This window comes from Nicotiana attenuata, unplaced genomic scaffold, assembly GCF_001879085.1.
Source record: "Nicotiana attenuata strain UT unplaced genomic scaffold, NIATTr2, whole genome shotgun sequence".
Classification (NCBI taxonomy): Eukaryota; Viridiplantae; Streptophyta; class Magnoliopsida; order Solanales; family Solanaceae; genus Nicotiana; species Nicotiana attenuata.
In genome coordinates, this window is record NW_017670797.1 from 411,619 (window position 1) to 425,322 (window position 13,704).

The following is a 13,704-nucleotide window of genomic DNA, read 5'->3' on the forward strand; positions in this document are numbered from 1 at the left end:
CAACACCTTGTAGATCATCTCTACTTAGTCTTATAAGTAAAGACATAATATTCTCTCTCTCTCTCTCTCTCTCTCTCTCTCTCTCTCTAAATCTCTCTCTGGTTCTAAGTCATATCTATTGATAGTTGTTCCTTTGGTTTGCCAAATAAATATATCCCGAGATCACCTTAGCATTTTATTGTTTCTTCGTTTGTTCTTCATCGTTTAGCTCAAGATTGATATTATAGAGCCTTACTTACTTATATCTTTATCTGTTATCCCCTTCCTGACTACCCTCGATAAGCCCGAGATAGGCTCGAGGCCTGGCTCCGAGGTATCTACTGGCTTGCTCTACGCCCGGGAACGTCCCCCTTACTGGTTTGATTATTGCTTTGGCTAACTCGATCTTTACTGTCTTACTTCACGTTTTAACACCAATCACCCTAACAATCTAGGCCTGCGTCGTATGGTCGGATCTATATATGAATATACACAGCAAAGAAGGCAGGGAATGTTCATTCCCCCTTTATTTTCCTTTTTTGGCAGCTACAGCCCATCGGCCTCCTCTTCATCATCAGATATCAGAAATTTGGCGTCAAACTCCGCTCCCTTGGCGCGTCCGATCTCCTCCGAGAGATCGAAGCCTCTGGCACGAATCTCTTCGAGGGTCCCCCTATTTGCATATCCCCTGCTACTGCCTACGCAATCAAGGGCCCTCTCCAGCTCGGCCCAACAAACAAAGTAAGCCACTATCTTTGCTCCGCTCGGCCGAAAACGATAAAGGTATCAAAGAAACAAAACTCCAAATCCTTTCTCATATATATATATACATATATATATATACATATGTATATATATATATATGTGTGTATATATATATATATATATATCTCATGCACGAAGGTCGCCCTCTCCGTCTACAGGCACCCCACGACCATATCGAAAACAAAATGGTCAAGTCTACGCCCCATGCCGAAAGGACTACAGCTTGTCGAAGTTCACCTTCTACGGCCTCAGCGAACGGCAACCAAGCTCCGCAATTGTCCTCCAGGCTCGGGCCATTTCCTCCGAAAAAAGGAGCCCCCTGCACCGACCTCATCGGAATACTCCTCGGCGAAGGCCACGAAATAGTCATCAAGATCACCTTCCACAGCGTCCACAAGGAGTGGCCGAGCGTCACCCTCATCCACCCTGGCTTGGGCCAACTCCTCTGAAAAATCGAGGCCCCTCTCTCTAGCTCCCTCGAATACCTCTCTCCAGGTGAAGTTGAGTTGTACCTCGAAGGCAGGGATCCTAGCCGAAGCACTCATCTCCTCTAGAGCTTGAACCTGCACTTGAGCTCTTAGCTCCCCGCAGGTAATTCCGGCACAAACGATATCACCCTTAGGAATTTTTGTAGGTCAGGCCCGGAATTACCCGAGGCTCGGGTCCTAAAAGAACCAGCCCGGATCTAAGGCCATCGCAAGCCTACGAAAGGAAGTTCCAGGTACAAAAAGGAAAGCACGAGACACACCCCCAGAGGACATCTCCTTATACCTCTAAACAAGTAACAAAAGGTTTCGGTGGAGCAACGTCAGCAGCCAACGCCGGAAGAGATAACTCGCCCGAAGTCCAATATGCGCCTTCCCCAAGTAAACGACTATTAGTAGTGGCCTCCGACTGCCCCCTGAGGCAGGCGCACGCAGCCTCACATTATATTTAAAGACAACTAAGCTCGATGGATCTCGCGAATTATCTCCATGCTCGAGACAAGCATTTCACATTTGAAACCCCCGGCCCCAAGAAACAGGGCCCCGATGAGCTCCAAAGCACCAACACCAGACACAAGGCATGCGCCCGGCTTCGCGATTCCCACCCTGGAGTAGTAAACGCCGGAAGCCACACTCTTAGAAAGAGTTGCCCACATCAAAAAATCAACGGGGCTCACCGATGCACCCAAGGATGACCTCCAGCCAGGGAATCGTTCCCGAAGGCCCCCGAATTCGACGCGCAATCTCCAGACAAACCGGCATGACCCGATAGCTCGAGCTTATCCGGTCAGCCCTCCACCAATCCGAAGTGTGACAGAAAGATCGAGAAAGAACCTTGCCAATCAGCTGGAGACCGGAACAAGCTATCATGGCAGACTACGACGGCCCTTAAACAGAGGAAGGCATTCGAAAAACCCCGGAGGGCGTAAGAGCAAACAAATGCCAAGAGGGAAGCAGAAGTCTATCTCAGGCGGCCTGAAAGGATCATCTACATCCAGACTAATAAGGGCTCCGGGGTACCCAAAGATGACCTACATCCAGGGCAGTACCTCCGGAGGCCTCGGAACTCAGGATAACTCAGGAGACTCTTATAGCACCAATCTATCGGGCCGACCCAGGGTTGTCCCGAAAGACAATGGGACCTAAAAAGAACCCGTGTCGAACGATGATGAATCAAGGCTGTTTTAATTGGGCCAAATCTCCAAGGAAAATCAAAGTGACGCCCCCGCATGGGCGACTCCCCGAAGTAAAGTCAAACACATACGTTCCGGAGAGCTATCTATGGTCCAGAAGGGACCCTCACGTGCTTAAGGATGTAATCTCCTCTCAACACCTCTCCCGAGGAACCCAAGATACTGTCGATCATCTCCACATAATCCGAGGGACTCGACAACCTGAATATATCAGGTCGGCTTAAGCTCGGTCGGAAGCTTGATTATCGGGCTCAGGGAAAGCCACACCAACCAACACGGGGTTCGGGAAAACACTTCCATCCGAAGCAAACGTCAGCGGTCGACAACAAACAAAGGCTTTCAAAAGGCATAAGAATATATCAAAGAAAGGCAAGGATTGAAAACAAGAGCCAGGAAAAAACATATTTGTATTCATATAAATCCTTGTATACAATTGCATCTTACATGATTACAAAAACATCTTTTACAAAAAAAGAAAAAAGGGGAGAAAATACAGGTAGCATACAAGTCCAAGGGGAACATCCTACGTATAGCGCCTCCGAAGTCATCCTTCCAGTCATACGACCTCAAAGACAATATCTTCCAAGTTCGGCCCCCACAGGGATATCATCCCCATCTTCCCGTATTGGCATCTTTAAAAGAAAGCCGAGAGAAGAGCAAAATGACGAGGGGATACCAGAAGAAGGCGAGAAGTGGCTGGGTGAAAAATTCGGCTAGCACGAACTCTGCCAGCATGCTTACCTTGAAGCCACTTCTCGAGATGTCGCCTCGGCCCGGGAGGCAACGGCCGAGTTGAGGCCATCGCCACACCCCCCAGAATCCAATGGGGATGTAATACGCCAGGCCGAGGAAGGAGGGTGAGCAGCGGTGTATAATCCGAGCCCCCTCTTGAGTAGCGGTGGATAATCCGAATCTTTCTCCAGGTCAAAAGACACTGACCTCCTACATCGCCATACCAAGCCAACAACAACAACAGCAGCATCACAGCAGGACAAGACCGTCTCACCAGAGAAAAATTGAGGGCTGGCCCATGGCATGTCCGACATAGGATCTTAAGGCCATAGGCCTCAAACATTGCAGAGCAACAGAGGACGGAAAAGTGTTAGGGAAAGCAAGAAGGGCATGTGTCGAAGGGAGTTTTTTGAACAAAGAACTGATCACAAAGGAGCTCCATATATATAGGGGGAAAACAAAGTAACCGACGGTGCCATTACCGCCCTAGAAAAGCGTAATAACAGGCGTAATTAATGCGTTCGTGGAAGCTGAAACGATAGCGACAAAACGGCAGCACGGAATGACAGCAACGATGCGGCCCCGAAAAGCGAGGAGTCATAACATTTCTAAAAGTTCTGAGGAAGCGGGAAGGAAAAACGCCTCGACTTCTGAGAAAGAAGGTTGCGCCATCGGCATAACGTCATGTCAAGAACCCACGAGGAAGAGTGTCAAAAACATTTCTTATCATTTCCTTCTAAGAAACGCGGAGACTATCTGCGTGCGGGGAAATCGGGAGACCAATTTTCCCTCGGCATAATGCTTGGAAGAATAAATCCCGAAGGCACGGGATCTCGGTTCGGTTGCTTCCCTCGAGATCCATCGATGCCTTGCCCAGGTTGGACATCGGCCAAGATCCTGATGGGCGAAGATATCCCCCGAAAGATGTATCCGGGGCCCTCGAGATTTGTCCAAACGACTTGATGCCAATCCTCCTACAACATATGAAAAGCGGGTTGTCACATCTCATTCTTTTATTGTATTATTTATCCCATATTAAGTTTGGACGCCCCTTTTTCTATAAAAGAGGGGTCACCAACACCTTGTAGATCATCTCGAATTGTCTTATAAAGAAAGCAATAATATTCTCTCTCTCTCTCTCTCTCTCTCTTTCTCTAAATCTCTCTCTGGTTCTAAGTCATATCTATTGATAGTTGTTCCTTTGGTTTGCCAAATAGATATATCCCGAGATCACCTTAGCATTTTATTGTTTCTTCGTTTGTTCTTCATCGTTTAGCTCAAGATTGATAGTATAGAGCCTTACTTACTTATATCTTTATCTGTTATCCCCTTCCCGACTACCCTCGATAAGCCTGAGATAGGCTTGAGGCCTGGCTCCGAGGTATCTACTGACTTGCTCTACGCCCGGGAACGTCCCCCTTACTAGTTCGATTATTGCTTTGGCTAACTCGATCTTTACTGTCTTGCTTCACGTTTTAACACCAATCACCCTTACAAACTAGCTCGGGAATAGATCATGTATTTTTAGAATCCCATTTATAAATTTAATTGTTGTTACCATTTTCACGGTAAACAATAGCAGACTCAAATCCTAAGGGGAAGTCCCCCACACAAGGTTAGGCAAGATACTTACCTCGAACAGGCTCAAAATCAAACAGAAACCATGTTCTTGCCACGAGTACTCAATTCAAATTGGCCCAAATCTATCCAATTCAATTGCATAATGTAAATAACACTTCACGTAACTGATTCTACAAACAAAATTAGGTAAAATAACCAAAATGCCCCTCAGGGCCACGCCTCGGAATCGGGAAAAATTACATTTTCAGAACCCTCGTACTCTCACGAGTCTATACATATCAAGAACACTGAAATCGGAGTTCAATTGAGCCCTCAAATACTCATTTTAAGGTCTCTTAATCTCAAGCCCTAATTATCCATTTTGCACTGATTTTTCCCTAATTTTTCACCACTAATTAGACCTTTAATCACATATAAACGAGTTATGAAGTCAAGAATATTACCTCCAAGTGATTCCCCTTTGGCTTCCTCGAAAATCTCCCTCAAAAGCTTCAATCCCGTTCAAAAATGGTAAAAAAATGAAGAAGGGTCGCAGATGGGCTATTTAAATACTGCCCAGGTATTTGTACATCGCGATCGCGGGAGAAGAGATGCGATCGCATACAAGAAATAGTTCCTGGCCCAAAGTGTGCTACGCGATCGCGAACAAATCAATGCAATCGCATAGAAGGAAAATGCTACTGTCCAAATTTTGTGCTACGCGATCGCGGACAAATCAATGCAATCGCATAGAAGGAAAATGCTACTGTCCAAATTTTGTGCTATGCGATCGCTGACAAACCAATGCAATCGCATAGAAGGAAAATGCTACTGTCCAAATATTGTGCTACGCGATCGCGAACAAATCAATGCGATCGCATAGAAGGAAAATATGGCAGGTTGACATTGTACTACGCGATCGCGCCTATACCTATGCGATCACATAGAAGGAAATACCAGATAGCAGAACATCAGTTCAAACATAGGGCAAAATGACCCGTGGCCCACCCGGAACACACCCGAGGCCCCTGGGACCTCAACTAAACATGCCAACCAATCCTAAAACATCATTCAAACTTGTTCCAACCTTCGGAACGCTCAAAACAACATCAAAACACCAATTTTTCATCGGATTCAAGCCTAAGAATTCCAAAACTCTCAAATTTTGATCAAAAAGTCTATCAAACCTCGTCCGAATAACCTGAAATTTTGCACACACGTCACATTCAACACTACGGAGCTACTCCAACTTCCGAAATTCAATTCCGACCCCGATATCAAAATCTCACTATCGAACCGGAAACTACAAAAATTCAACTTTCGGCATTTCAAGCCTAAATTAGCCACGGACCTCCAACACACAATCTGAATGCACGCCTACATCCAAAATCACCAGACAAATCTGTTGAGATCACCCAAAACCCATTCCGGGGCCGTTTACTCAAAAGTCCAATTCCGGTCAAATTCTCACTGTTCAAACATCTAAAACTAGATTCCTTCTTCCAATTGACTCTGAATCATCCATTAATTGAATTCAACCATGCACACAAGTCAATACTCGTATTATGAAGCTGTCAAGACCGTGCGCCGTTGAACGAAGCTTAAATTCTCAAAACGATCGGCCGGGTCGTTACACTTACGGCCTACGCGTTAATTACGTACTCATACTAGACTTGGTGCACATTTTTGTGCAGGCACATATATGTCTAGTGGACTTGTGGGCGCATAGGTGTGATTAATGAAGGGACTTAGATGTGTTTCATTCCATATTACGAGTCGCACTCAGGAGAGTCTCCTTCAGAGTTATTTATGTTTTCTGTCTAATTTATATTCTGGATAGATGTTGTATTTTATTTTACTCCATAGTTGATGCTCATGCACTTGTGATATCTGATTTTGTGAGTGATTATGGGTTGTTCATAATTTTAGTTGCGAAAATATTATGATTTACTTTGTAAGTTCTATCTTTTACTATTTAATGGAAGGAAATTACGATTTCAAATACAATAGTGAATAATTAAGTTAATTAATTATTGTTGGCTTGCCTGACAACGGTGTTAGGCACCATCACGACCATTAATGGATTTTGGGTCGTAACAATATGGTATCAGAGCACTAGGTTCACTTAGGTCTCACGAGTCATGAGCAAGTCTAGTAGAGTCTTGCAATCGGTACAGAGACGTTTGTACTTATCTTTGAGAGGCTACAGGGCTATTGGAGCACTTCCCTTTGATTCCTCATCGTGCGATCTGATTCCTTTGAGGCTTGTACCTTTTATTTCTTTCCTATTCAATCTCATGTGACGTGAAGCGCTTGTTATCAATTGGGAATCAAAATTTTTTTATGGTACTACAGATGTGGTGCAGGATGTTTCTCCCTGTGTAATTGCTTGGGCTATTGTCGCCGGCTTGCAGAAGGCTGTTCTGTCATTTCAGCTCAGTGTTAGTAATTCCTATGGTTTTGAAGTTAGGCATTGGTTGTTATGATGATTCATGAGTTGTTATCGAACGATATTGATGTAATGGTAGGGTGCTTATTTATGGATCACGACAGGAATGACTTGAAAGGAGGATTTCTCAGTTCACGGCTTAGAGGTTCAGCATTTAGTTAATGGCAGCCAGACCGCGATGTTCAGGTTTGGGTTGATGGAGTAACGAGACTTGGTATTTTTGAGCGTTGTGGAATTCTCATTGGCACTATGGTGTCATTGTCTTTGTTTTAAAGTATTAAGTTTGCCAGTGTTATGGTCTTCTTCAATTCGGCTTTGGGGGCAGGGTATTGTGGAATGGTGTCGGGGAAGTGGCTGTCTGAGATCACGGTGTGCAGTGTTTCAGGATCGAATCAGTGTTCCTAGTGTTGATGGCTAGAGCAAGATGATCTTCGGAGAGGCTAAAAGTTGGTAACGATCTATTGGTTCAAGTGCTACAGAGACGGATTTTGATTTAAGACAACAACTGGGTAGCGGAGGTTGAGGAAGGACATGGCAGAAGGGAGTCTCGCGATAGTTGAGTTACTACTAGGTCAAGTATGAAGGGTAGAAGTCAGTTGCTTAAAGGAGAGGGTTAAACCAAAGTGGGAGAGCGGCAGAGTAGCATGGGGGTTTTGTGGTAGGATAGCCACATGCTTGGAGGGAAGTTTAGGGCAAATTTGGGAATCGTAATGGGCAGTGACTAGGTCTACGGACTTAATTTGGAATGTTGGCTACTATACTGGGGCAGAATGGATGCGATAGAAAGGAGTTTGCTGGACATGAAGAGGAATGCAACATGACTTCGGGTTGGGATGTATTGTCGCAATTTTAGTGATGTCAATGGGGAGCGAACGGATTTGTACAGCTGGTGAAGGAGCACGAGCTCAGGATGGTTTATTGATTTCGTAGTAATTGTACCTAGAGCAACATCGTTGGAAGATGCCGTTATGGAATTTCTACAGGTGGTTTATCTCCTGTGAGCAAGTTAGCAGTTGTGTGGTGTTGATGAAGCTTTTACGAAGAATTTTATCGGCTATCTAGTAAGAGGCCGAATATGTAAACGTGGCTAGTTATTCAAAGTGTTCATAAAATGATAACAGAGGGATTTCGAGGAACTTGGCGGGTTGATTGTGCAAGACCATGTCAATGGGGGATAAGGAATCTTGGTGGGTTCCAGGGTTATGTAATGGTAGCATCAAGCTAAGTAGGAGAGCCCCACCGACTATGATTGGGTTGCATGGTTGTCTACTTGTGAGGTTTCTAGTTATCGGCATATCGGTGGGTTATTACGACTAAGGAAAGAGAACATTAGTGGTGATTTGAGCAAAAGATTTGAGGAATGTGTGCTATAATTTGCCTTGTCGATTCATGTTCAGGCTTTGGGAAGACTCAGGAGTTATGCTTCGTGTACATGTGATTTACAAGGAAAGTAATTCTGTCGGGTGCTTCTTTGAGAGGGTGTTCATGTGCTAGAAGATCCTTGGAGTTTATTATACTCGGGACCAAGTCGGAGTGGGTGACTCTCAACAACGGTCCTAGTGGATTCAAAAATTTAAAGTGAGGTGTCGAAGGATTTTGAGTCCGTGGTATCAGTCTGCGGTGTAGCATTGGAGGAATGAGAGAAAATAACTTCGGATTCATAGAGGAATTATCGTAATGGGTGTACTAGTTGCAGATGCAAATACGCGCACGAGGAGGGTATGAGATGGTTCGTGGGTTTTAAGACAACGTGGCCTCGTGAAATAAGGTCACCCAGGATGAGTGTGGATTGGGTTCGTTATATCCTGAATGGAGCTATTATTATTCTTAAGGCAAGTCCAGAGTAAATTAGAAGAACTCAGATCGATTAGCGATATGGTTAAATTAGCATGATGGTGGCAATGATCAATTCCTTCAGCATGTTAAGTTATACATGTGATTTGTGGCAGTACGTGCGAGGCTTGACGTCCGCCGTAATTGATTTTATTTGGAGGCATTTGAGTATTATGGCCGGTTGCGTGCGGATGGATCCTGGAAGAGTTATGGTGGTTTAGACCATTACTTGAGGATTTGTAATTTTCTACAATTATGGGAATTCAATCACGGGTTTGTAATGGCTTTTCAAAAATGAGCTAAGTGAAAGGTTTCTAGGTGACTAAGTGTTTATGCCATAAGTGGCCCAGGAGTTATGATGAAATTCTGGTACTCTCGCGTAGTGGCGTGTTAAGTGCAGTGAGCGGCATGTGAATTGGAAGTTGAGGATCAAGGTTGCAGTTCGGTGTCGACAAGAATGTCAAAAGCTTGGATGAGTAGAAAGAATTCAGATGTTTAGAGTAAGCTGGTATTGTCTTTAGCGTCACCTGAGATCGGTGTCCTGTGTAAGAAACTTGATGTACTAATTTGCAGATTTCCGAATTGCTGCACATCGTTAGTATGGCCAGTGGTATAGATGTGCATACTTGTTACCTGGTGAGGGAGGTCATGGGAGTGTATCCCACGGGAAGATCGCATAAGTGTGGCATATAGTCACTTGATTGATTGAAGATTGAAACCAAGTATGGAGATTATGGTACTATCGCTAATGTGAGAGTTTAGGCCTGGAAGGCGCTCTATTTATATGGTTGTGAACTGTGGATGTTTGTTCCAGATTTGATGGTTGTTCTTGTATGTCATGGGAAAAAGGGTTATTGTGGATCCTTGAAAGGTTATTATCCCAGTACGGTGCGATCAGAATAGGCTTGAGGTCTGTGGATGGATTTAAAAATGAATATGGGCTCTATACCAAGTCGGATGTGTTCATTTCAGCATGACGTTGTTAACGGAAGAGTCTTTGGGCCTGGGATGTTATTTCTGTCGTCAACTATTCCATGTTACTTTATCGTGCCATATGGGTGTGAGACGGCTTAATTATTCGCACATGTGTCGTGGTCCCGTGTAGCTTGCGGTGTTATATGAGCAGGATGGCTCTCGAGATGCAGGTCATTTATTGCACCTTAGTTGTGCTTGAGTTTTGTAGCATATGGAGCTATCTGTCTTCCCAGGAATGGTATTACGCACCTGGCGTGCTTGTGGTTGACATTCGGGTATTTCCTAGGTATGAGCGTTCTAGCTCGGTAAGTATTTCCTTATAGATTATTATGTGTGGATCAGGTGGCACGCCTCCACGGGTATGTTTATTGGATCAGGTGGCACGCCGCCACGGGTATCATGGTTGGATCACGTTGCACACCGCAACAGTGTGATGTTGAGTACAATTCCCCCATATCTATTCTTGTTTGTTTGTTTCCCATTTTTTGAGGAAGGTTTATAACATCCTTTGATTGTTTAAATAGTTACGTGGGCTGAGTGGTTCTTTCCAGAGTTCGTTTTCTTATGTATCACCTTCGAGTTTGTGGTTTGTTGGCACATTGTGGCATCATATGAGACTTATAGCAGTGTCTAAGGTGGCTTATTGCCTGAGCAGCTTGTACCGGGGTTGACGAGATTATTGGACCTAGGATCAGTGCGATCGGATTTATAGAAGGCATATTAAAGAGCAAATATCGTTATGTAGTTCAGAATGAGGTAATGGTTCTTGTCAGGAGAAGAGACTCAACGATTTGTTGATTTGGTAGGTGATTATGAACTTCTACATACCTCGTCCGTCGTGGCAGTATTGCAAGAGTTGAAACATGACTTATATGTGTCATGAGGTGTGTTGTAGGAATCAGATTTGTGGAATTTCGGCTATTTTTATCATAGAATAATATTATGTCCACATGAGTTATGTGGTGCATGCTGTGAATTCAGCAAAAGTATGCAATCATGTTTTGGTACAATGTGTAGTGACTTATACGGTGTTCGTATGTTGAAAGCATGCCTGGTGGGAAATTTTGGATGTTGGAATTTGACCCCAGGGCTTATTTGACTAATAAAGGGGTGGCTCTTCAAATTAGCTTGAGCTAATGTGCTCAACTGGGTTGTGGCAGCAGGGTAGGTGCACGAGGTGTTAAACAGTGAATTCGGACAACTCCAGAGCAGTTCTTAGCACGTTCGAGGACGAACGTATGTTTAAGTGGGAGAGAATGTAACGACCCGACTGGTCATTTTGAGCTCTAGCGCATCGTTTGGCGATTTGAGTCCATGAGTAGCTTCACTTCGGGTATTATGACTTTTACGTGAGGTCGGAATTGAATTTCGAGAAGTACGGACGGAGTTGATTTGGAAAAAGAAAATTCTAATTTCGGAAGTTTTAAGTTGGAGGAATTGACTAAGGTTTTATTTTTGAGTAAACGACCTCGGAATCGAGATTTTAAGGTTCCAATAGGTTCGTATGATGATTTTGGACTTAGGCGTATGTCCGGATCGGGTTTTGGATGACCGGGAGCGTTTCGACGCCTATTGTGGAAAGTTGGCATTTTGGAAGAAATTCATAAATTTGGATTGAAGCGTATTTCGGTGTTATCGATGTCTGTTTGGGATTCCGAGTCTGGGAATAGCCCCGTATGGTGATTCTGGTATTAGGAGCGCGTCCCAATGCGGATTTGGAGGTCTGTAGGTCATTTCGGGGTCATTTGGCGAAAGTTAGAAATTTGAAGGTTTCTGAGAAGTTTGACTGGGAGTAGACTTTTTGATATCGGGGTCGGATTCTGATTTTGGAAGTTGGAGTAGGTCCGTAACGTCGAATGTGATTTGTGTGTAAAATTTGAGGTCAATCGAACGTGATTTGATAGGTTTCGGCATCGAATGTAGAAGTTTGAAGTTCTAAAGTTCATTAAGCTTGAAATGGGATGTGATTCATGGTTTTGACGTTGTTTGATGTGATTTGAGGCCTCGAGCAAGTTCGTGTCTTATTTAGGGACAGGTTGGTGTGATTGGATAGGGTCTCGGGGGCCTCGGGTGTGTTTCGGGATGGTATCGGATCAAGTTTAGTTGTTTTGGGACTGCTGTTGCTGGTTCTGGTTTTGTCCTTCGCGAACGCGAAAGGAGTGCGCGTTTGCGAAGAGGAATTTTGAGGCTGCTGGATATTGGCTTTCACGAATGCGAGCCAGGAGCTGGGCAAGCCTTCGCGAACGCGACACAGGGGTCGCGAACGCGAAGAAGAAAGAGGAAGCGGGGGCCTGGAGCAGTTTGGCCTTCGCAAACGCGGCTCATAGACCGCGAACGCGAAGGGTAGTGGTCACAAGGCTTCGCGAATGCGGCCAAGGTGACGGGAACGCGAAGAAGGAAGTAGCTGGGCTGACTGGTTTTAAAACGGGATTTGGGTTAATTTCACCTATCTTTCACACGGCTTGGGCGATTTTTGGAGCTTTTGAAGAGGAGATTTCATTATCTATTATGAGGTAAGTAATTTCCGTACATTGTGAGTTAAATACATGGATTATATATGAAATTTAACATGGAAATTCATGAAAAATTAGTGGAAATTTGAGGTTCTGGTAAAAGATCCAAAATAATGTTCATCTTAAAAAAAAACATCGAATCTGGGCACGTGGGCCCGAGGGTGAATTATCGACTTTTAGAGCGGAGTTGAAAATTGTTGCGAATTTGATTATAATGAGTATTAGAGTACATATTTATAGATTTGAACATTTATTGAGTAGTTTTGGAGCGTTGGGCATCGGTTTGTGTTGTTTGAAAGGCTTGGGAGCTGGCTATGGAACTTCAGCGCGAGGTAAGTCTTTTTTCTAATCTTGTAAGAGAAAATTAACCCCATAGGTGAATTGAATTCATGTGTGCTCTTAATTGCGAGGGCTACACACATACGAGGTGACCAGAGTTCGTATGTAGCTACTAATTATGCTTATGTCCGGGTAGTCTAGGACCCAAATCATGTTATACTTGCGATGTTTGCAACCTACTTGTTAGTTTAACTGCTTAAATCATATTGGAACTTGACAAAGAAATTGTAAAAGTTTAAACCTCATCTAATTGAGTTTTGGATGAGTCACTTGACCGTTAATGAGAATTGATATTTCTTTGAACATTAACCTTTAATAAATGTTGAATTGGTTGTTTTAATGTATTTTCTCTTCTTGTGGAGCGACCCGAATGCCTCAGTAGCAGATAGATGCATCAATGGTTCATGTCGTTCGACCCTCGGCAATGCACAGTTTATATTTATATGTTGGATCGGGGCGTACGACCTCGGCATGATTTGCACATGATAAATCTTTACAACTAATAATAATTGATATTGCTTTATCGACTTGAGATATAAATTGTTAAATGACGAAAATAAATTTGAAAATTTCCTATTAATAAAAGAATTGTTTACTTACTTCTTATTATTGAGTTTTCAATTATTTTATACAATCCATGCTTAATTATAATATCGGTATTTTATTGTTGGCCTATAGTAAGTGTCGGAATCGACCCCTTGTCACTACTTCTTCGAGGTTAGACTGGTTACTTACAGGGTACGCGTTGATTTACGTACTCATCTACACTTGCTGCACATTTTTGTGCATGCACATATATGTCTAGTGACCTTGTGGGTGAAGAGGTGTGATTAATGCGGGGACTTAGGTGAGCTACATTACATATTACGATCCGCAGCCAG